This window comes from Leptopilina heterotoma, unplaced genomic scaffold, assembly GCF_015476425.1.
Source record: "Leptopilina heterotoma isolate Lh14 unplaced genomic scaffold, ASM1547642v1 Lhet_166, whole genome shotgun sequence".
Taxonomy (NCBI): domain Eukaryota; kingdom Metazoa; phylum Arthropoda; class Insecta; order Hymenoptera; family Figitidae; genus Leptopilina; species Leptopilina heterotoma.
In genome coordinates, this window is record NW_025110882.1 from 244,483 (window position 1) to 266,560 (window position 22,078).

A 22,078-nucleotide genomic window follows, 5' to 3' on the forward strand; every position below is an offset into this window, starting at 1 on the left:
TAAATGAAACCCCATGTTTGTAAAACTCAGTGTAATATTCAACAGAGAGGTCTTTTCAACTTTCGAAATATAAGGCAAACATTTGAATATATACGCGCGCGTGTTGCAAAATAAATTGTATTTTAAGCGGTCGTTTCAGTAAAACACAAACATTATACACTTCATATAAAATATATATATTTCATCGGTGCACACTTAATATATTCACGAATTGTCGAATTTAGATTTTGTTTTTTAAAACTATTTTCCCCCAAAGTGGAAATTTCGTATGCAAAAGAATAACCAAAAAAAGGTATTTACCTTTTTACAAATTCAACCTTTTGAATATATATATATATATATATATATATATATATATATATATATATATATATATATATATTCTTTATAAAATTTGTTTCTTTATAAAAAAAATAGTTTATAATTTAAAATATTTACAGTGCATTCAGTAGAAAAATGCTGCGCGTAAAATTGCACGGTGCATTTATTTTATTTTTTATAATACTGGAATACATTGGAAATAAATCCTTTTATTGGGCCATGTAACGATTGAAGATTAAAATGAGCGTGAAAAGCAACAAATTGACGTAAACAAGACTCGGGATTAAAGTATTTAGGGATTGGTTGTCCCGCATATTGAAATTCTCAATGGCTTACGAGAAATTAAGCCCATATGCAAATCAGGGAGAGATTCCGCTGCGCCATAAATTAGAAATCGGCAATTGTATTCTTTTTTACCTTCTGCGAAGGGGAATTTCAATTTCAATTTTAATTTTAATTTTAATTTTAACTTTAATTTTAATTCTAATTGTGATTTTAATTTTAATTTTGATTTTAGTTTCAATTTTAAATTTAAGTGTGGATTTCAGTTGCACTTGATATAAGGAATATTAGGAATGTTTCTGCGATATTCGTCAAGTGGATCTCCCAGTGTGAGGATTAATTTTGAACCGGACATACCTTGAGACCTTATAAAGTGTTGGTTCAAAGAATGAAGAGTCTAAAATCGCTGTACAGTAACTCCGATGGCGCGCACGCGTCTGCATGTTTAATTCATGGCAGACATTACTCATTCATTCATTCATTCGGTCATGCAGAAGCACTTCCGAGAAGAATGCCGTAACAAGTTTCTGGAACGAGTATTTTGCTCATCCGGGCGCAAGTTCCTAGGCAACCGATTTGGTACTGCACCGAAAGATAAGGGGGTAGAGGATTCAATTTGGAGCAAGATCAAGAAACTCCAGATTAAAAGAATTCCTTCAGACTAATGCACTCTACATACACACCCCATCTACACACAGTATTCCAATATTGCTCGGGTCACAATTAATTCACTCTGTTCTTTTCGCCGGGTTTGACTTTGGTAATTGAATGCCAAATAGTCACCAATTCGAATTTACAGATGCGATATTCTGTAATTGCGGAGACTTGTGATCCTTGTGATCCTTGTGATTAAATATTATCCAAAACAAAAAGTATTCAAATCAGTAATCAAAAAATTAAAATCAAAAAATTAAAATCAAAAGATTAAAATTTTGCCCGCAACTTTGAAAGTATGATGCGGCCAAAGAAGAAACCGTTTTAGAAATGGAAAGTTTTATATACAAACTCCTTGTTGACGATTTTAGTGATATGTTGCCTTTTGTGAAAATGGGTTCGAGAATTTTCACTGGTTTGCAATAATATAATCGCGATAACAACTTGTGACCTTATACTCCTTTGGATTTAAACTGTTCGGCATCCTACGCTTCGGCCTTTATGCGCCTGAATTTGTGTCAACGTTCCTGGCAATTCCATTTAATACCGAATCAAGTTGCACTCTCAACGCGCGACAGACGCGCCTACACAAAATACCAGACCGAAATTTTTTATTACTATTAAAAAACTTTAAGAAATACGTAACTTTTCGCGTCACAGTAGTGACGTAACGAAACTTTCCTGTTTCTTTTCCTAAAGAAATAGTTAAAATTAGAGACAAAAATTTGAGCAGATATTCGTCTTACAATCTCGATATAATCAGAAAACTAGTTTCTTTATTGAATAGAGGATAAATAAAGTTTTTTCCCGAATGAAAATATACAGTCGCATCTCATTGGCTTCCTTTTGAGTCTCGGGAACTCATGGAGGATAAGTGACCATCAATCACTTGTGCAGACGAATTTATAACTAAGAATATAAGTGTACGTGGGTCTTATGACTTTCAACTAGATATAAACACAACAGTTAGTTTCTTTAAGACTTGAGGCTTGAGAGTTTATAGAATAAAAGCTCAACGACACCTCCCACGAGAACTGCACGGCATAGGAGTGTCAAACGTTTATAAATAATCCTAAAGGGGCGGTGTGGATGAGCTTTATTCTTGGCCGTTGACAGTGACTTCGCCACGTCTTTTAAATATCCCTTTTTTTCATGAAGAATATCATTTTGTTTCTCTTATGAGGTTGATGCACTCTTTCCGAATGTACGGGCCTCTATCTTTTCCTTATTGTCAGTCGCAAGTTATTTTCAAACTTAATTCTTATACGGGCTAACGGGTTGGAGATGTTAATTACTTAAGAAGATCAAGGAAATAATAATTAATAAAGTGGAAATACTCTTTTTGAAACCGTTCGGTTTAAAACCGAACAGTTTCAAAAAAAGAATTTCCTACTTTATCAAGAATTCACAAAGTTTAACTTTTGATTTTCTGATAACTGTCACACTCAATTAATCAGACAATAATTAATTACTCGAGTAAATTTGATCGAAACATTTTTTCACTTCTCGAGTGTCTGTTTAAAAGTTAAACATATTAGCATATTTTTATCTATTTGAAAAACACGACAGTTAATTTGAGAATTTTATATATTAATTAGCACACACGTTTAGGTTATTTGCACCTATAATTCAATAATTTACGGATTATAAATTTGCAATTTCTTACAATTACCATAAACCGCTTTCACAAATATATGCTATGTATACTCGACCAAATATTTATTCATTGCATATTAATTCTTATCTCTGATGAGAAAACGCCACATTTATTAATAATAATTCAATTTTAATCCATTTGTCAATTTCACTCAATTTTATAAGTTTTGATAATTTTGCTGAAGCATTCAATCAGCATGGATTGAATAATTATTTTTCAAAAATTGCAAAAACAAAGTAATGGGGAAATGGAAATTAAAATAAAAAATTTTTTATTTATGATTAAATATGAAAGAATTTTGTTTTTTAGAAAAATTGAAAGAATGTTTCCGAGTTAATTATCGAAGTATACTCAATTATACGATAATGGTATTTGTTTATTAAATAAAGGGGAAATATTGCTCTCAATAATTCAATTTATAGGAGATTTTCTCAACATTTCATAATACCACCACGTAAAATCAATATTAATTTAATGTTCTTCAATAATTTTGTCATAGTTTGAAAAGGTCAGACAACATGTTCGGAAAAATAGAATTTTTAACAATTAAACAAAAAATGTCAAATTCTAATAGCGAACTTTGAACTTATTAAAGTACCTAATAAAATTTTAAATGTGACATTTATATTTCTGAAGTAGACTAAATTTTGCACAGGGAAAATAAAATAATTATATGCAGAGTTGCCACTGAAATTAGTTAAATTTTTTAATTAATTATTAAAAATAATGGATTTCTAGAAGAATTTTATTTTGAAAACACTAAAAAAGTTGATTTTTGGAAAAGTAATAATGTTTAAATTTTTTAAAGGGAAATTGAAAACAGTGCTTTTTAGTTTGAAGATAGTGAAGTGCATCGTCTGAGAAGTGTAGTACATTCACAAAGATTTAAAAAATTATAATCAAAGAAAGACCTTTAATGAAACATATTTTTAAAAGAAGATTATTTTCCAAAGATTATAATATTTTATTCGGTAAAATGAAATTGTCGAGTAGAAAAACAATTTGTGAGAAGTTGTGTGGAGCAAATGTATATTTACATACAGTCGAGGCCTATGTACATACTTGTGCTCTTAATGCTCAGTGCATCCGTTCGGCGAAGACTTTCGCGGAAGTGGGACGCGGAAAGCGGAAACGAAGTCAAGCCGCCAGGTCGGCTTCGAGCGATAGAGAAGGTAGTTTAATTAGTTTGTTAGCCTTTTCATTTAACTTAGTTTTTCATCTACCTAAAACCACCGGAAGTCATTCTCCTCTCTCTCTCTCTCTGTACCTCTTCTGAATGGCTAACCATTCTGGGCCCTCTGCCAGAATCTTTAGTCTCATTTAAATGTGTGTAAGACACACCCAGCGGAATGTAAAAAACACAAAATCTTTGCATTAATTCGCACAACCATTTTATCCTTCTTTTTTTCCGCGAATGCTTTTCATTTTTCCACATATAAAGGAAAAAATTATGAATTTTTCATTTTAGTGGAGAAAAGAAAGTGAGTCAAATATCTCTTTTTACCAACAGAGTAATTTTTCCTACCTGGAGTAAAAAGTGTAGAGTAATTCCTTTTTTTATTTTTAATTAAAAAATTCCATTTCCATTGAATTGCATGATAGAAAATGTAAGGTTCTTTTTCGATTTTATTTGCGCCATAACTTTTCGCCGCGGCTGTAAACATGGTTTTTCTGATATGCGGCTGAAAGGCGCCAAACTCTCACATTAAAGGACATCAGTCTCTATATATATGTGGGAGAGTGCACTCACTTTTTTTTTTCTACAACGCACACTCGTTTATTGTGCATCGCTGACACATGCAGCCGCGAATTCAGAATTCTGGCAGAACCGAACTGAATAATAAGCAGTTTGCCCCCCAGCCCCCCGCTCACTACTCCTTCGACGACCCCTATCCATCCAACGATGCGGTGTGAATCGTGTCGATGAAACCATTCTCCCGGGACAGTGGCTTATGGATAAAGAGTTTTCGGGGCAGGGGAATCAGAACTCTGGCGCCCCGAGTAAAAAATCAATATCGTTCTACCCTTCTCAATAGGGACTTTGCTGTCTAATTTCACCAACTGGAAAATCAGTCATTGCTCTTTGTTGAGGCTCCTCTTTAAATTCGTGCTCTAAATTATTCCAAATATATTTCGAACAGTTTTTTCATTATTTTTTCGGGGGGAATTTTTCTTTTATATTTAATTAATATATTTGACGGATTACAACTATTATTGATTCAGTATTTTACATTAGATTATTTTACAATATTAAAAAATATGTGCGATTCTACTGAAAGTGCAGCATTTCATGTATTTTTTCTTTTTGTTTCAGGTGAGTTCAAAAACATGGTTACTTTTGTATTTCGTAAGTAAATACTATGATAAAAAGAATATTATGAATTTTTATGATTCATTCTAAAAATGTTTTATTACGGAAATTCTTCTTTAAATCAATTATTTTGAATCATTTTTGTAAAAGTTGTTTGAGAATTTAAAGAAACTTTTTTATTAAACTGCAAGGAAGAGAAAAGGTTTTTTTTACAATTTCAAGCAACCTAGACTCCTTCATGGGGGTAATTATCATTAGACAGAAGTATTACAATTTAGCTAGAGAATGACAAGAAAACCGCAGAGCTCTCGATATTAACTTGATTCAGAAAGTGCGAGTTGTATTCAACAAGACTGCATTCAAAATGCAAGTTGAGAAATAAATAATAACGACGTGATTCACTCTAAAAGCTTACAGTTTCTCCTTCGATAAAATAAAAGCAAAGACTGAAGCCATCGTAATTGTATATAGAATCAATATCCGTCGATATACTCTGTTCCTTCATGCAAGTTGAATACTGTTTCGACTCAATTGGCATGGGGTCTATTTCATTGTATCTCTTCATGGAGAGTACTGAAAGCCTCTGTGTATTCCTAGAAATGTCCATTTACGAAGAATTACATACAACTCCCATCTCATTTTATATTAATACCATAGAGAGAGAAAAATAGAAGAATAGCAAAATTTAACAATTTTTCAAAACAAGGATTTTCAGCTGATAGATGATTAATTAGGATTACCTTTAATGGACACAAAAGACAATATAATTTGTCGAAATTTGAATACATAACCCATTATTTAGCACTGACAGATATTGGTTTTTGGTGATGTAACGGATAATCAATCAGTTTTTAAAAAGGAAAAACGTAGTCGTAGAATTTTGCATACAGTATACACGTTTGTCGAACTATCAACGCATCGAGATCGATCGTTTTAGACGAATTGTGGAGGTAATACGTGCGATGGTCGATAACCCTCTCTCTCTCTCTCTCTCCACTGGCAGGTCTCTACTTGCATGCCATTTCACGTTGAGAGAACATACGAATGAACTTTTGCTTCGTTTTGCGAATAGAGCGCGATAAAATTAAAGCCAGTGGTGCCGACCATAATTCGATGGCCGGAAGCACGCTACAAGGAAGAAAGGTACGTGCGCCGAGATTTCACACTCTTCCGCAAGAACATTCCCTGAAATAGATACTCCTATGCAGAAAGAGTAGACATAAAATTTACATAAATTTCCTTTTACAAGTTCTACTAAATATTCGCGCATAAGGAATATATAAAAATCCTTTTGATACAGTTAGACGTTGCAAAGACACAATTAGTTTATTTGTTGTACAAGATGTATTTCGGCTTCCGAAACGGATGTACCATCAATAACACTAGTTATCTAAAATGAACTCCCAGAGAGGGAAAGGTACACAATGTTGAATACAACTCGCGATAACCAAATATTTATTTGACTCTCACGGTATTTATTGCACCATGCCATCTCGCTTCGCCGGAAAGATGACACAATAATTTACAAATTCTCCCTCAACCTTGTCTCTCGTTTCAGAACAATGCCAACAAATTGGCAAAGGTTTTTTTTTGAGATTATATTACGTAAAAGTGCAAACAACTCAATTTTGCCAAATAGTGCCGTTTAGACGAGACGGAAAGTAGATTGGCATCCTGTAAATCATAATACTCAATGGATTCGCTTCCAGGAACAATAATTTATAACTACGGGCGGGCAGTGTCTGCGTGTGCTGGAAAAAGGGGAATTTGCGAAATGAGAATTCTAGATAAAAACTTCTGAAAGTGCTCATTCTTCTCTCTAAGTCCATTTGGTTCAGCATGCGGAAACCAGAGGCAAATCTTTTCTGTTCATTCAACTGGAACGATAGTGCTAATTTCAAACTTGAGTTCCATCTTCCGTCTCTTGTCACATTTAAATTATCCTCCGATTTCGCTAAAAGAGAAGAGTTTTGATAAATCAAAACTCTTCTCTTTTAGCGAAATCGGAGGATCCGGAGAATGAGGTTTAGGTGTTCAGCTAAGGAAACATAACCATGCGTCTGAAAAGTGAAATGAGTCAATGGAACAGCTTCTGCGGATGAATTCGCAGACTTCGGGGAAGAATGAATACATCTTGATATGGACTTGTTCTATCCTCGGTTGTCTCTCTCTCTCTGCTCTTTTCCCCGTTCTCATTTTCCATCATACAAAACCGTTCCAGCGTTTGCCCCCAAGGATCTAGAATATGTATCCCCAGCGTGCTCATATTAAATTCGAGCAGTCACTCAGACCCATCCAGTAGTATTCGAGGAGTATACCCATACATGGTAGACATTCGTCAGTGCAACATGGCGATTCTCCCGAGACTTGCTCTTTGAACTCTAGACCGATCTATATCAAGAAGAGAGGTAGAGAGAGAGAGAGAGAACAGAGCTGACGAGACACGCACTTAGTCAACCTTTTCAAGCAATATTCTTAATTACCAGCTTATAGTCTTCCTTAATAAAGACAGCTTCAATATCTTCCTTCGCGCACTTCAACGTCGCCTCGCGAACACATTTTAAGTTTTATTTATTATTTAAGTGCACGAGTCTCTGGGTGCTCGAATAGACTGTCTTAGACTATAGTCTTAGTCGATAAGGGTCATTTCCGTAAGCAGGGGTTTAAAGTGACATTATGTAACACCTGCTGGAAAGGCGTCACTTTTCTTCAACGTAAATACAACGCAAAGACTAAACACATTTCATTGCTTCCCCGCACATTCAAAAACCTTGGATCGACCTTAGGGCGCCAAAAAATCGGTTTTTATTTCGGTCATAAAGATTAATTTCTGTATTCAAATTCAAATACCTATTCAATCTTAAAGCTACATTTAGCTACTATTTTAAAATTAATTATCGAGCACGAAGCCTGAAGATGTTCAGGAACAACCAGTATTTTTTGAAAATATATTCAAAACTGTCCTTCATTTGATCGTTCCGAAGTTTTGGAACTATTGTCTGTGAGAGATTTATTTAAACAGTTTATACTTAATATTCGAAAGAGATAAATAAATTCCATTCCTGGTGAAGTTTAATTTTTAGGAAATCTTTCATTGAAAAAGAAGCATAAATTTACAGAAATCGTGTTTCAAAAATGTAAATAAAAATAATATTCCACTAATCTTTTTTACTTGCCATTTGAAGGCAAGCTCCCACGCTAGTTGCTTATAAATACTGCTTACGTTCGTCTTTTTGTATATCGCACATCATACAAAACGTTTGAGATTCGAAATTACTCATTTAACATGTGTGCGCGCATTACAAGATTCCGCAGATTATTTAAGATCATGAAAAAAATTTGTAGATAATCTGAGACACATCTCTCGAATTTTTTAAGTAATCACTTCCTTTCGAAAATAGTCCAAGTAGTATGCTACTATCAATTTTTGGTAAATCAAAATAAGTTAAAAGAAGTAAAAAAAATGTTTCATAAAAATAAGACATGAAGAGAGAAATTCTCAAGTTTTCAGTAAAATACCAGAGGAAATTTTAAATTTCCGCTCGACGATCAAGTAGATTAAACTGATTTGCCATTGTAATTCGAGAATGAAGGCAAATCGATTGAAAGAATTTGAAAACTCAATTTAGCCAGGTCCCCAATTAGCCTAATTGCAAACAGCAATGGTCCTAGTAGTTGATTTGCAGAGTGCTATGATGGTTCGAAATTCGAGGAGTGGACAATTGAGGAACGGTTGTTGGTTAACCCACTTTTAGGGCTAGTAAATTTTACGAGTTTACGTCCCTTCCGGTGTCCAAAGTGAGAAGTCCTCGCCCTTTTGATTATAGTCCTTCTCGGTCTATTCGATATTATGAAATTGAAACGAAATTTTGAAACGGAAATTTCAATCCGATTAATAATCAAATGTTGAAATTGGAATAAATGCGAAATTCAACAAGTTCACAATTAAATGCATATTGAGTCTTAATGAAACTAACTGCGAAAATCATCATCATAAGTTATTGATGTAGAAAGTTTGTAAAATATCTTTAAATAAAAATTAAGACCTGCAAGAACTCGAACTGTTCATCTGTAGTAAAAATCTATACTTGTTTATTAATTCCCTGGAAAAATATGTATACTTAGAATAAACTCGGAGGAATGTTAAACGATGTCATAATAAGTTTAATGTTGTATTTAATGATGAGTTTAGAAATGTGATAATGCTATAAAGAAGTATCAATTGAAATGCAATCCGCGAGTACAAGATTCATGAATCATGCATATATCTACCTTGGAAGAAAAAGGAAATGTGATTTTGCACTCAGCACTGACAGTTGGAGTTGCATCCCTCGGTAGCACACTTGTCGCGCTGATATTTGCCGATATCGATAGTGTACGTGTTAATATTCATAAGCGTACCGAACTCTGATGAGTCTAAAGTGTCAAGATACGATAATCAGTCGTCAACATGCCTTTCGTGTTAGTCATGGGGAATTCAGCTGACCCGAGACCACACTTGGGTCAACGATACACATTTCAACAAAACTGAAAAAAAAGTATCAAAGAATACTTGAAAAAAGAAAATACAATCCCTCCTTTATGTGAAAGGGAAAAGAAAACAGAATCTCATTTTTTATACGAGAATGTAAAAAAAAAGTAATCATAAAACTGAAATGACATTTACAAATTACGCGATATGCAAAAAAAAACCACTTTTTCATATTCATAAATGAAAAGATTAGTTAACGAGTTGTGGATGTATGCTCGCGTATGTTTAAAAAGGTTGTCATTACGGAAGAGCCAAGTCAAATCCCAGGATGCGAGAGGAACTTGCTTTTTTTTACGTTCATGAAAAATCTGAGAATACCGTGTATGAAGTTGCGGAAACGATGCGATGATGGAAGGGGACATGGAAAAAGCACTGAAAACTTTGGCGACGAAAGCTGTAAACTTTTAGAAGGGAAAATGCAGCTTTTTTTTATTATTCCATAGCATCCATGTGTGGTGCTCTCTCTCACTCTTTCTCTCTCTCTTCGATATATATTATTTTGCGGTGGCAAAAATATATTTCAAATTCTCCAGATAATATACAAGTGTGTCGATAAATAAAATTTCCACTCTCAAGGTTTTTGGCTCAACTGGAAAAATATTGAGAACATTTTTGCGACATTCGCGCTTAAACGATTTCAAAAATAAATAAATTATATCAAGCATTTCTGGTTATTTATTTTGCGCTACTCTCATTTTCATTTCTATTTGCAAACAATGTGTACCTACGCAATTTTTTGCGACATGAAAAAAATTTATCAAAGCTGAATTTAAAACTAATTAGAGTGAATAAATGAAAGGATAATTAGAGGATGCGATAGTAAAAATTAAAATATTCTTCAGAATATCGGGAAAAGTGTCAAATGGGAGAAAGTTTGAGAAATGATGTTAGTTTTCCATCTCTATAATCTTGGGTCACGGCAGTAATGCGGGTCACTGGTATAAATCATAAGGCACCTGTTCATGACGCTTTCGAGTTCGTTTGCTTTTTATCTGTTTACTTTCCTAAGGACACGATTCTATTACATCTTTTTTTGCTCCGAAAATCTAATGAGCAAAAGTGGAGAGCAAAAAAAAAACAATTTTCTAAGGATGTCAAATTGAGACAAAAAACGAATCAAAAGTGTTGCGAAGCAACTTTTTTTGATCCCCAGGAAAATTGTGATGGAGAGTAAAAAACAAAAGGAGAAAATTGAAATTCTAAACAATTTTAGAAAGTACAAATAATCTTCAATATTTGCAGATTCCGTACAGTGATGAGAGAAATATCAATATCATTAATTAAAGAGCGGCTTTTCATTTGATCTTAGCACGGTTTGTTAATTCCTGTTGATCCTCTCTGTATCAACATGACTAATCGATACGATAGTGCATTTAAATTATAGTTCGGGGGTTATCCAATGTCAATGTTGCATTATAGAAAATATTTTCTTAAGCCGAAAAGACTTTCTTAAACCTATTTTACAGCCTGTGGAGTGAAAGAAATTTTTCTTTACAACTGTCGTAATTCTGGCTAATCCTAATTTCTCGGTTTTGTTGCTAACCAATACGGATGTTACTTGAGTCATGCGCACGCCGCACCACCGACAGAACAGAAGGCACAGAAGGCTAACTTTACTTTTATTTTTATTTCACTGACTGTTCAAACAGATTTCTCATAACTGTAAGTTTATGGCTGTTATTTGGAAAGTATTCCTTTCGGCGTGGGTTGGATGTACACATGAATATTAAAGGGAGCTCGAATTTTCAAGTCATCAGTTTAAAATTGCAGCATTTCTGAATTCTTCTGTCACTCTAAAACAGCGGTTTGGTTTAGAAAGAATTATTTTCACCTTCGAGAAATAAAAAATTTGGTTCACAGAATCTAATTCTCATTTCTCTCGTTTGCATGAGTCATACCTACGCAGAGTATTAAAATGAGTTTAAGTTTAAATACACTATATGTACGATTTCAGATGTTGGTGAAAGCTTTAGTGGCGACTGGTTAGCGTCGATCGTAATATTATTTTATTTATGACCGACATGGAAAGCTGTTGCACTCGCATGTAATTTGCATCGATACACGGAGAGGTGTGTGTAATATCGGTAGCTGGACACACAACGATTTTTGCGTGACAACCAACATCTGATCGTTGATTCTAAGCGTGAAGAATTTATTCTTCGCACGTTGAACCCCGCGCGTATATCCGTCTTTTCTAACTGATTTAATCGACCTAAGCACCGTGAAGAAATATGCCTCTTTTTTTTAATAACGAAACATTTCACGCTGATCAAATCCAAATGTTTAATAAATAATTATACAAAAATCTTCTTATATTAACTGTCAAGAGATTAGTTATGTTATTCTCTTTAAGCATCGCGTATACAGTATGTAATTTCATAGTATAATTCTTGTAAAGTAATCTATTTCTTGTATATTTATTTTTTTTGTGATCATAATGAAGCTGAAGTCGTTCGCAGTGCTTAAAAATTCTGCATGTCCTAAATTTTTACTCATCATACAATGTTCACCAGTCATTCTGCGGTGCAGTCGAACAAGCTGCCGCATTCTATTCACTTGATAAACGATGTCGCAATGTCAAAGGGTGAAAAATTGAACTGATAAATTGCTCACACGACAATTTTTATTTAACAACCATCAAAAATTCTATATTATTATCATCGAATTTCGACTCACTGCTTTTTGACAGATTGATAAACTCCAGTTTATCAATCTGTCAAAAAGCAGTGAGTCGAAATTCGACTTTTTGACTTGGAGTTAAATGGTGAGATAAGTACAGCTTGATAGTGGCATTAGTCTTTTTTAGCACCTCTAGAGAAAGAGAGAGAAAAAAAAGTTCTAATCCTTGAAGGACACGTGTACGTCCTCAAAATGGTGTGACAAGAAAGAGAAAAATGAGAATGTAAAAAGCGATGCAGTTTGATGCCCTGAAGTAATCCGACCTCTAGGAGGCACTCACGTCCAAGTGATTTCTGCTCGAGGGGTCCGTCCTCTATCGTGACGACTTTGCCCCACACACCATGAACCATGGGTGCTAGTGTTTGTGCACATTCACATGTGTAGCGAACGGAAAGACGGACAAAAGAGAAGCAGCTGGGGTGATGACGTCACTACCTGTCTTACAGCCCCGGTAACACCCGGGGGTATGGGTCAGGCCATCTCAATACAAAGCGTCGTGTTCCTTCTCCATCCGTAGGTTTTACGAAACACACAAGGTGTATATGCACTTTATGGTCACAAATACACAAAAAAAAACCCATAATCTTTAGGTAGGTATAACGTCTATATGCGCACACTTGTCATTTCACCAGAGTTTCCTTTCGATGGAATTTATTCTCGAATTTATTCTCTTCGCCAGTTCTCCTCCATCTAAAGTGCAATTTCAGCGCGAGAGTGTGACGCACTTCCCTCATCGCGGTGTAAAAAAGTTTCTGCATTCGCAGCAGATGCTCGAAGGGGAAAAATGATCTCAAATGGGATTTTAAAAATGTTGAGAATATCTTATTTGCGTGCACGCGCATAAATGAACGTCGGGGAAATGATAATGTTTCGCAATGTGTCATTAAAGTTTATGTGAAGAGTTGAGAACAGTTCAAAACATTTGAATTTTAAATCGATTCATCAAAATACATTATTTCGATTTCCTCAAAGATAAACAAAAGAACAAAAGTTCAATTCGTCATCATCAAGAGCAAAAACGATGTTAGAAAATTTTCGATTTACACTAATCTGTATTAAACTTCTGAAAGTTACCAAAATTTCGTTTCCTTAATTTAAACTCTAGAGATGGTTTCGTTTCGACTATCTCTGCTTCAGGAAGGAACTTAAGATAGACTCTAAGATAATCTTATACAGATAAAACACTAATGAGTAAATGCATAAATTTTTTTTTGTTCCGATATAAAAGTACCTACATTTTATCTCACATATAAGAGTCCGATGTTATTTAATCAGAGGGAATTGATCGATAAGACAAATAAGCTATAAAAAAACATAACGTTGAAGAGTTCTTGGCAAGCCGAGTGAAGCCGAGAGATAACGAGTTGAAAACATTTTGCCAGCATCTGACGTTCTCAAAGAAAACTACCATCATCCAAATTTTCTTTTTTTCAATAACAGCAAAAATTCTTCAAGCACATCTTCAGCTTTATTAAATTTCCAAAAGTGTATAATCAAACTCCTGTTGGCTCTCTAAACCCTTTGACGCACTTACAATAACATTAAATGTTGACCGACTATACGTCAAAAAAAATGATTTTAAAAATACAAAGTACGTTCACCTATAGTGCCGACTATAAATAAATGTAACCAATATTTATATCGGGAAACGTGTATTATGAAATAAAAATGTGTGAATGTGTCAAAGTGTATGTACGACAAAAGTGTAGGTATGATAAGAGCAGGACTGTTATTTTAAAAAAATCATGATTTTTTCCGGATAAAAATAAAGACATAAAAGTGTATGTGCTATAAGACTAAACTAAACCTAAAATAAGACAACTTGGAGATATGTATATCGATTTTATTTCCGATATGTTAATATTTTTATAATTTAATTTATCACACGTGCAAATGTATACTTACCTGCATTTATATCTAAACCGAAGTGTACTTTAACAATTTCCAAAAAGAGAAATAGTAAAATATAACGTACTTCCATAAAACTGGATTTAACAAAAAATTCTCGTTTTTCAGGGGAATAGTTGAGATTATTCACAAATCAGTCAAGTAGTTAAATCTCTCGCAATCTATTAAATCCAAGGACTTGGAAGTAAATTGTATTTGTATTTTCTCGATTACTTGCAATTCTCCTTAAGAATTATTCTGGATCAGGCATTTTACAGTCGTTGCGGAAAGCGATAAATAGAAATAATACTTTATGGGCAGACCGATTTCGAGTCAATACAGATTGTAAATTGTCAAAGGTATAGGCCAGGTAAAGACATCAATTTGATAGATTGGTATTTTAGTTTCCATTTTCAATGAAACAAATCTAGCCACGGTTCATTGATCTTTAGGGTATGAAATTACTCTTAACAATGTACTCACAAGAAATTTATTTCAAAATAAGTGAATAACTTGAAATGAATAAGTTGACAGGAATGTTAAATAAAAGAATTTCTTTTTTAGAAAGATTGATGGAATTTTTAGCATTTTTCTTCGGAAATTTTAAGCTAGTATCTTAATGTCCCTTTGGGATACTCCGAAAAAGGCAAAAATATACGAATTGATCCGCGTTCTTAAATTGTTTACAGTTGAGTCATAATCTCTTTTGAATAATTGGATTATATAAAATGGAGAAAAAAAGTATAATACATCATCTTTCGTTTTCAAAGAGTTTTAGTATTCGTCCAATTTGTTAAGATTATGTAATTCTATAATTTTATATACAATTTTGAAAGAAAAACATTTTAATTAAAAATTCTGGGTTACACAAGTGAAATTTTTCACCAAAGGAGTTTGACCAAAGGAATCAAAAAAAGGAGTTTAAAAAAGAAAGAATTTAATTTATATGATTAAGAATTTGAGTCAAAAATCAATAAAACTCGGTATAATTTACTCTATAGCAATGTTTTGATTAAACTTTATATTGAGTGATTCTGTTATCGAATGCAGTTTTAAACTTTGGAACCAAAATAAAAGCTCTAACCACTGCGTGCTAGAAAAGCAGGTGATAAATCAGATTCAACGAAAACAGAATAGAAGACAAATATAACCTCAAAATTTACTTGGTTTATTTTGGGTCACGCCGCTTCTTTATCACCCACAGTTCCACACTTGGCTTATCTTTGTAAATCAAAACATTCCCTAAAAATAGTTTCTTATTAAAAAAAGCATTTGTTCAAAAAAAAAACCTCAACTCACTTGTAATCGATCGAAATTCCAATTTTGTCTTGTTTACATCGCGTCCATAATGTGCCAACAATCGATTCTAGACTGTAAAAACACTTTAACACTTGAACTCAAACACAAAACAAAACTGTACATCCTAAAAGGCCACAAAATCAGAAAAAAGAAAACTTCAACACTCCCGTCTCCCTTCCTGGAATCGTCCTCGTCGTTTAGTTGGGGTCTTGAAGATCGCACAGATTCACCATTCGAATCAAGAAATAAAAATACTATTAATATTACACAAAAGAAAAATTAGAATTTCAGTTCTTATGTAGACGACACGAAGGGAAGAGTAAGTTGTTTATTTTTGGAGTTAAAATGCAATTGGAGTATTTTTGTTTTATAATATATGGGTGAAAAAAGAGACGCAACGTATTTCCTCCAAAGGACGCGGTTGTAGACTGACTCTCTGTCGAGTCTCTGGTGGAGAGGCGCCGATGTGTTTACTCCCCCCACCCGCAGATCGCGCTCGTTGCTGGTCTTCCCTTCCCCTAACCCTTCTTTGCCCCATAGTTGCTGCCCGGTCCGCCCCCCGCGCGCCTTCCTGTGCCCGGGGCTCAGCTGTCCAACAGTGGTTCTCATTAGAGATTTCAATTATTTACGAAAAATTATTACAAACACGAGCTTACACAAGGTTTTGTGGTCTTTTTTTTTATTTTTCCGGTACGAGTCGTAAGCAAAACATTTTTTTTTTTTGAATAATCAAGAAGTGCAGTGGTTGACCTACTGGAGGTCCATAACCTACTGTCGCGTTGTCCTCGCCCTCACTCTAGGTCAAATTTTAATTCCTACTGATTACTGATACTGACTACCATTAGTTATCTGTATAGTAAAAATTACTCATTCGGAGTTTAACTCAACACAGAAAAAACGATAAGAGTCATTCCATTATATTTCGACTAAAGTCGTTGCTGACTAATTTTAAAAAATTATAATATTTTGCAGGAATGATGTTAAAGATATTAGGATCACCGAACAAAAAGAATTTTTTAAATATTTTTTATATTTATTGTAAAATAAGCATCTAAAGTATATGAAGTCGTAAAAACTGTCACATTTTCATCTATTAGAAAATATTAAAGAAAACACATAATTTACTATAAAAATGTAAAAAAGTTATAATAATTTATTAAGAATGAATTGTTTTATTATTATAAATTGATAGAAACAATTATTAATAAGAAATATTAAATAAAAAAGGATTTTAAAGTTCACCTGCCAAATAACCTAATTTTGCAAATTTCATTCACTAAATGTGAGAAAGAGAAATCATTAAATTGAATAAAACCTTATGAAATATAAAGAACCTGTGATTAACTTTTAGTTTTTCTTATCACTTTCTTCCTTTTTTCTTCATAAATGTTAAAAAATAAGCAATTAAAACTGGCACTTTGCTTATTTTCACGATTTTAAAATGCAAATAACTTCTGCCCAGAAAAATGAAAAATTACGAAAATTGGACAATAATTATTTGATCACTAAATACACTCACTGGAAAAAGATTTTCTTTGGTCCCGAAGCTATTTTCCAAATTCATTACCTTTAAACTTTTTACTATTTTTATCAGGTTAATACATGTGTTTTTTAAAGGACGAAGTTAGCTCTTCTTGTTTAATCGTTTTGAACCAACTTCAGTTTTAAAAAAATCACATGTATTAACCTGATAGAAATAGTGAAAAGTTTAAAATTAATTATTTCGGAAAATAGCTTCGGGACCAAAGAAAATCTTTTTCCAGTGAGTGTATTTAGTGATCAAATAATTATTGTCCAATTTTCGTAATTTTTCATTTTTCTGGGCAGAAGTTATTTGCATTTTAAAATCGTGAAAATAAGCAAAGTGCCAGTTTTAATTGCTTATTTTTTAACATTTATGAAGAAAAAAGGAAGAAAGTGAAAAGAAAAACTAAAAGTTAATCACAGGTTCTTTATATTTCATAAGGTTTTATTCAATTTAATGATTTCTCTTTCTCACATTTAGTGAATGAAATTTGCAAAATTAGGTTATTTGGCAGGTGAACTTTAAAATCCTTTTTTATTTAATATTTCTTATTAATAATTGTTTCTATCAATTTATAATAATAAAACAATTCATTCTTAATAAATTATTATAACTTTTTTACATTTTTATAGTAAATTATGTGTTTTCTTTAATATTTTCTAATAGATGAAAATGTGACAGTTTTTACGACTTCATATACTTTAGATGCTTATTTTACAATAAATATAAAAAATATTTAAAAAATTCTTTTTGTTCGGTGATCCTAATATCTTTAACATCATTCCTGCAAAATATTATAATTTTTTAAAATTAGTCAGCAACGACTTTAGTCGAAATATAATGGAATGACTCATAAACTAATTTTAAGAAGCGCGTAGTTAAATAAGAGACAAGACTATTTTCTACTTCATTTAAGTGGGACACTTAATTCAAGTAGAGAATATCCTGGGCACCTTTTTAATAGTATATATTCTTAAATTAAGAATATTTTTTTTCAGTGTTAGAAAAGCTGTTTTTTTCAAATCCAAATTATCTATAAAAATAAACCTTCAGGTTCAAATAGTTGAATTTAAGAAAAAAGGCATTTTAGATTTTATAAGATTTTGTTTTTACGGTGTATTCATGAATTTGCTATTTTCGATATTGATTCTGTAATTTGAGAAACTAAAGACACTAATAGTAAAAAGAACTAACTTGTATTTATAATGAAAAATGAAAGAAGCAAATAAGAAGATGTCTCGACATGAAATTGGACATAAATTATAAACCACTGTGCGTCTGTTCTACTCGATTAACCGTATAAATTATATATAAACATATCTTCGTGTCGAGAGGAAGTCTGAAGGAAATGAAGAAAAAATCTAAAATTAAAGGAATTAATAAAACCGCGAGATTGCGTTACCACAATTTTCTTTCAAGTCATATCGTAAAGATCAAGTTTGCAAATTACCTTGAACTAACAATATTTTCGAAATCATTAATTAAACGAATTAATATTTTTTACTTTATCCCGAATTTTAAAAAATTCAGCAGAACATATTGAAACTTCCTGCGATGCTTCTTCTTTAATCCTCTTTGTTGAAAGCAGTTTTGTAGAATTTTTCGATTTTTAATTTTAAATGCAATATTTCCTCTCCTGTTCGCTAGCATAACTTTTTGGATAAAGAAAAACATATTATTTGTTAGAACATAAAATTTAAAATTCTCTTATTATCTGAAACTGATGAAACATACTTATATTCGAGTCTTTTCCTCTTTTATCTCCGTTAGTTAAAATTGAATTATCATTTGTTTTATAGCAATGGACCGGAAGATAGTATTATTTTTTTTTCACTTGTCCGCCGAACCAAAAAATCACTTTAATCTTTATTCTCCGTGTGTATCGGTGCGCGCATTAAATAATCCATATATATTGTTTTTCTCCTATATTTCTAAATGAAAAATTTCCGTAGATATTCGCGCATGGAAACGTGTTTTCATTGATTAATTAGTCAATTATCGTTTAAATGCGCGGAAAAAAAAGAATGTCGTAATTTGAAAATTCAGGATGTGATAAATAAAAATGGCAAAAATGACTCACTACGGTGAGTGAGAGTGTCTTTGTCGACACATCATGCAAGGTCTTTCAAACCAAATATGTGTTAAGGTGCTAAAATTGCAAGAAAAACTTTTCAAACTTGTTTAAAATTCACGTAAATATTTTTACAAAAACTGTCCTCTTTTAAACATGTTTTAGTCAATTGAGCATATCATTTGATTTTAAGTGCAATTTTTCGAAACAAATGTGTGAAAAAAATGTGTGAAAACTTTGGTAGAAATACTCTTTAGTTTCGGCTCAATTTTAACTGAAAGCATTCGTAACTGAATTTTAGCCCTGATATAGTATGGTTTTGAGAGTATGGTAGTATGGATAGTATGGTTTTTTTTATTACTATAAAATAACTGTAATATAAGCATTATGTAAAGAGTCATGTAATCCGAAAATAGCACAAGTAAATATACATTAAAGATTTTTGGAGAAATAAATCTTCATTAATGAATCGATGTTACAATTTCCGGAAAGAGATTGATTGATTAGAGTTAGCAGTTTAATCTTAGTTCCTGTGGGGAGGGGAATCTTGAGAGAGTGTCCCAAAGTTGTGTGTACCTATAGATACAAGTTTCTTTAGACATAAGGGAAACTGATGCGAGAATTCTAGAATCCTCCTTTCAAAGTCTGAATTCTGAATTTATGTGCTCTTCCGAATTACCCTCTCTTTTGCCTGTGCACAAAAACATGTGTAAGTAAATCTTAATATACCAACTTCAAAGTTTAATTTCATCCAATTAGATTAAAAGTCTCGTTGTGCACATCTTCAGTTTCAAATTATATTTTTGTGCTATGTAAAAAAATAGATCTTACTTTGAGCCCGCACTTTTCACTAAAATCTAAACAGACTTCGCGCTCGATAATTAATTTTTAAAAAAGTAAAGATTTTTCTACTACCGAAAACGAGAACAAAAATTCAAAACACTCTTTCTAAAATCTCGGAAACGAATGGCACTATAGCAATTTAACATTATCCTCGCAAAAACGGAAGAAGTCTATAAATACCTTTCTACCTCAAATTATTTGCTATATTTTTTAATGTTACTTTTTACGGGGCAAAAGGAAAAAAACATTTCCAGAAGAGAAAAATCATTGGAAATGATATAAATATAAATGCAGAAAGCGTATATAAAAACTTGACTAATTTAAAGAAACAACAGTTCTTAATTTTATGAACAATTTTGTGCAATTTGCAGGCAGTATATGCACGTGAAGTTCTGTTCGTACATGTATAGAATTGGGAGTTAACTGTCGACAGCAGCGAAACACGATTTGGATTAGTGCCAAGAGTGAGTAAAGTTGTCGAAAAATCGACAAAAATTGCTCCCAGGAAATATTTCGATTTTACCTTTCAATTTCACTGTAGGTTCCAAATAAGAAATAGAATATTTCATTTCACATAAATATGTTTAGGAAATGTGATCCGCATTAGTGAAAGTTGCAATTGCGTGTACTTAAAAGTATAACGTATAACCTAAAAGTAAAATTTAAACAAAAATAAAAAATGCTATACTTTCTTCCAAATATAGAATAAGTTTTACTATTTAAGTTTTACTTCACAGAAAAAATGGTAATTTAATTTTAAGAAGAATATTTTTGGCTTCTATTTAAGTAGGCGCTTCTTAAAATTATAGATTATCGTTTTTTCTGTGCTTTTATAAAGCAATTTAGAAATCGTAATTTCGGCCAAATGCGGGAAAAGTATTTATTTTGAGCAATTTAGAAACTGTCATCGTGAGGGAGGAAAAATGTTTTTATTGGTTAAGGAGGAAAAATAAGGATTTATATTTCAACGAATTGTAATGTTTTTCATTCTGTGGCCTCTGCTTGCTTCAAATATAACCAGGAGTCACAAATTACCTCGGTGTCGTTGGTAATGAGACTCTTTCGATTCTGCTCACTTCCAAGCAACCCTCGACCACTGTGTGCACCTATAGGTACCAGAGTTTGGCGCAATGTTGTCGGTCGAATCCTCTAGCATACAAAAGACTTTGGAAAATTTATCATTCTAAAGAGAAAAAAAGAAAATTCTACAAAAAAAAGATTCATCATACCAGGATCTTTTCTCGATAAATATCTAAACTGTATAATTCTTCTAATATTCCTTGATGAATAATCACATTCTCCGGTATTACATTTTTGCAATTACAGTTTTTGTATAATTAGTTTAAATAATAATTTTGACTTTTTTGTGGTCTTTGGACTTCGGCCTTTGTACCATAGGCGACAAAAAAGTCAAAATTATTATCTATCCAATTATGGTCCTTTAAAATAAATTAAAATTATTTGGAATTACAGTTTTCTTCTCCCCTTGAATAGTTTTCCTTAAATAAATTGAAATTTGATATGCCTTCTTTTTAATCTGACTACACTGACAGTGCACCCTTCTTTGCTATTGTTTCCCTGACGGATTAAAATGTTAGACGGTATATTCACCCTTCAGAATTCTACGACCTTTTCAACCCTTCTCATCTTAGACGCCAATTCAGAATATAATTCTCCTTTGTCTTGTGTCAATAAAACATGTTTTCTGCATGTGTTGAAATAAATTTAAATAATCATTTTCAATATGTGCAGCAATATTAAATTAGAACTAAAAAATTTTTTTAAATTCTCGTCAAAATTTCAATTATTTTTAAAAATATAATAAAATTCTTCTCTGAAATTCAATTATTTTCAACGAGAAATTCAATAAAATTCTTGTCAAAATTTCAATCATTTTCAAAAATTTTCCTCATATTTCAATTATTTTTAATATCTAATACTTATTGCAAAAGAATTCAATTATTTAAACCAAATTTCAATAAAAATTTCACAGGAATTCAATTACTTACCATTTTTTT

At 32.3% G+C, this 22,078-nt stretch overlaps 2 protein-coding genes across 3 annotated transcripts in view; one reads left to right on the forward strand and one right to left on the reverse strand.

The window, feature by feature from the left end:
- Positions 1-16,061, reverse strand: part of LOC122499262 (ankyrin repeat domain-containing protein 50-like) — a 77,900-nt gene extending 61,839 nt beyond the window's left edge. For both annotated transcript variants that reach the window (XM_043607502.1, XM_043607501.1), the window contains exon 1: positions 15,622-16,061. The gene's annotated coding sequence lies outside the window, so the exon portion shown is untranslated. The remainder of the gene's footprint in view (positions 1-15,621) is intronic.
- The window catches only part of LOC122499272 (aquaporin-like), a 240,862-nt gene that overhangs the window by 62,627 nt on the left and 156,157 nt on the right, over positions 1-22,078 (forward strand). The window lies entirely within an intron of this gene.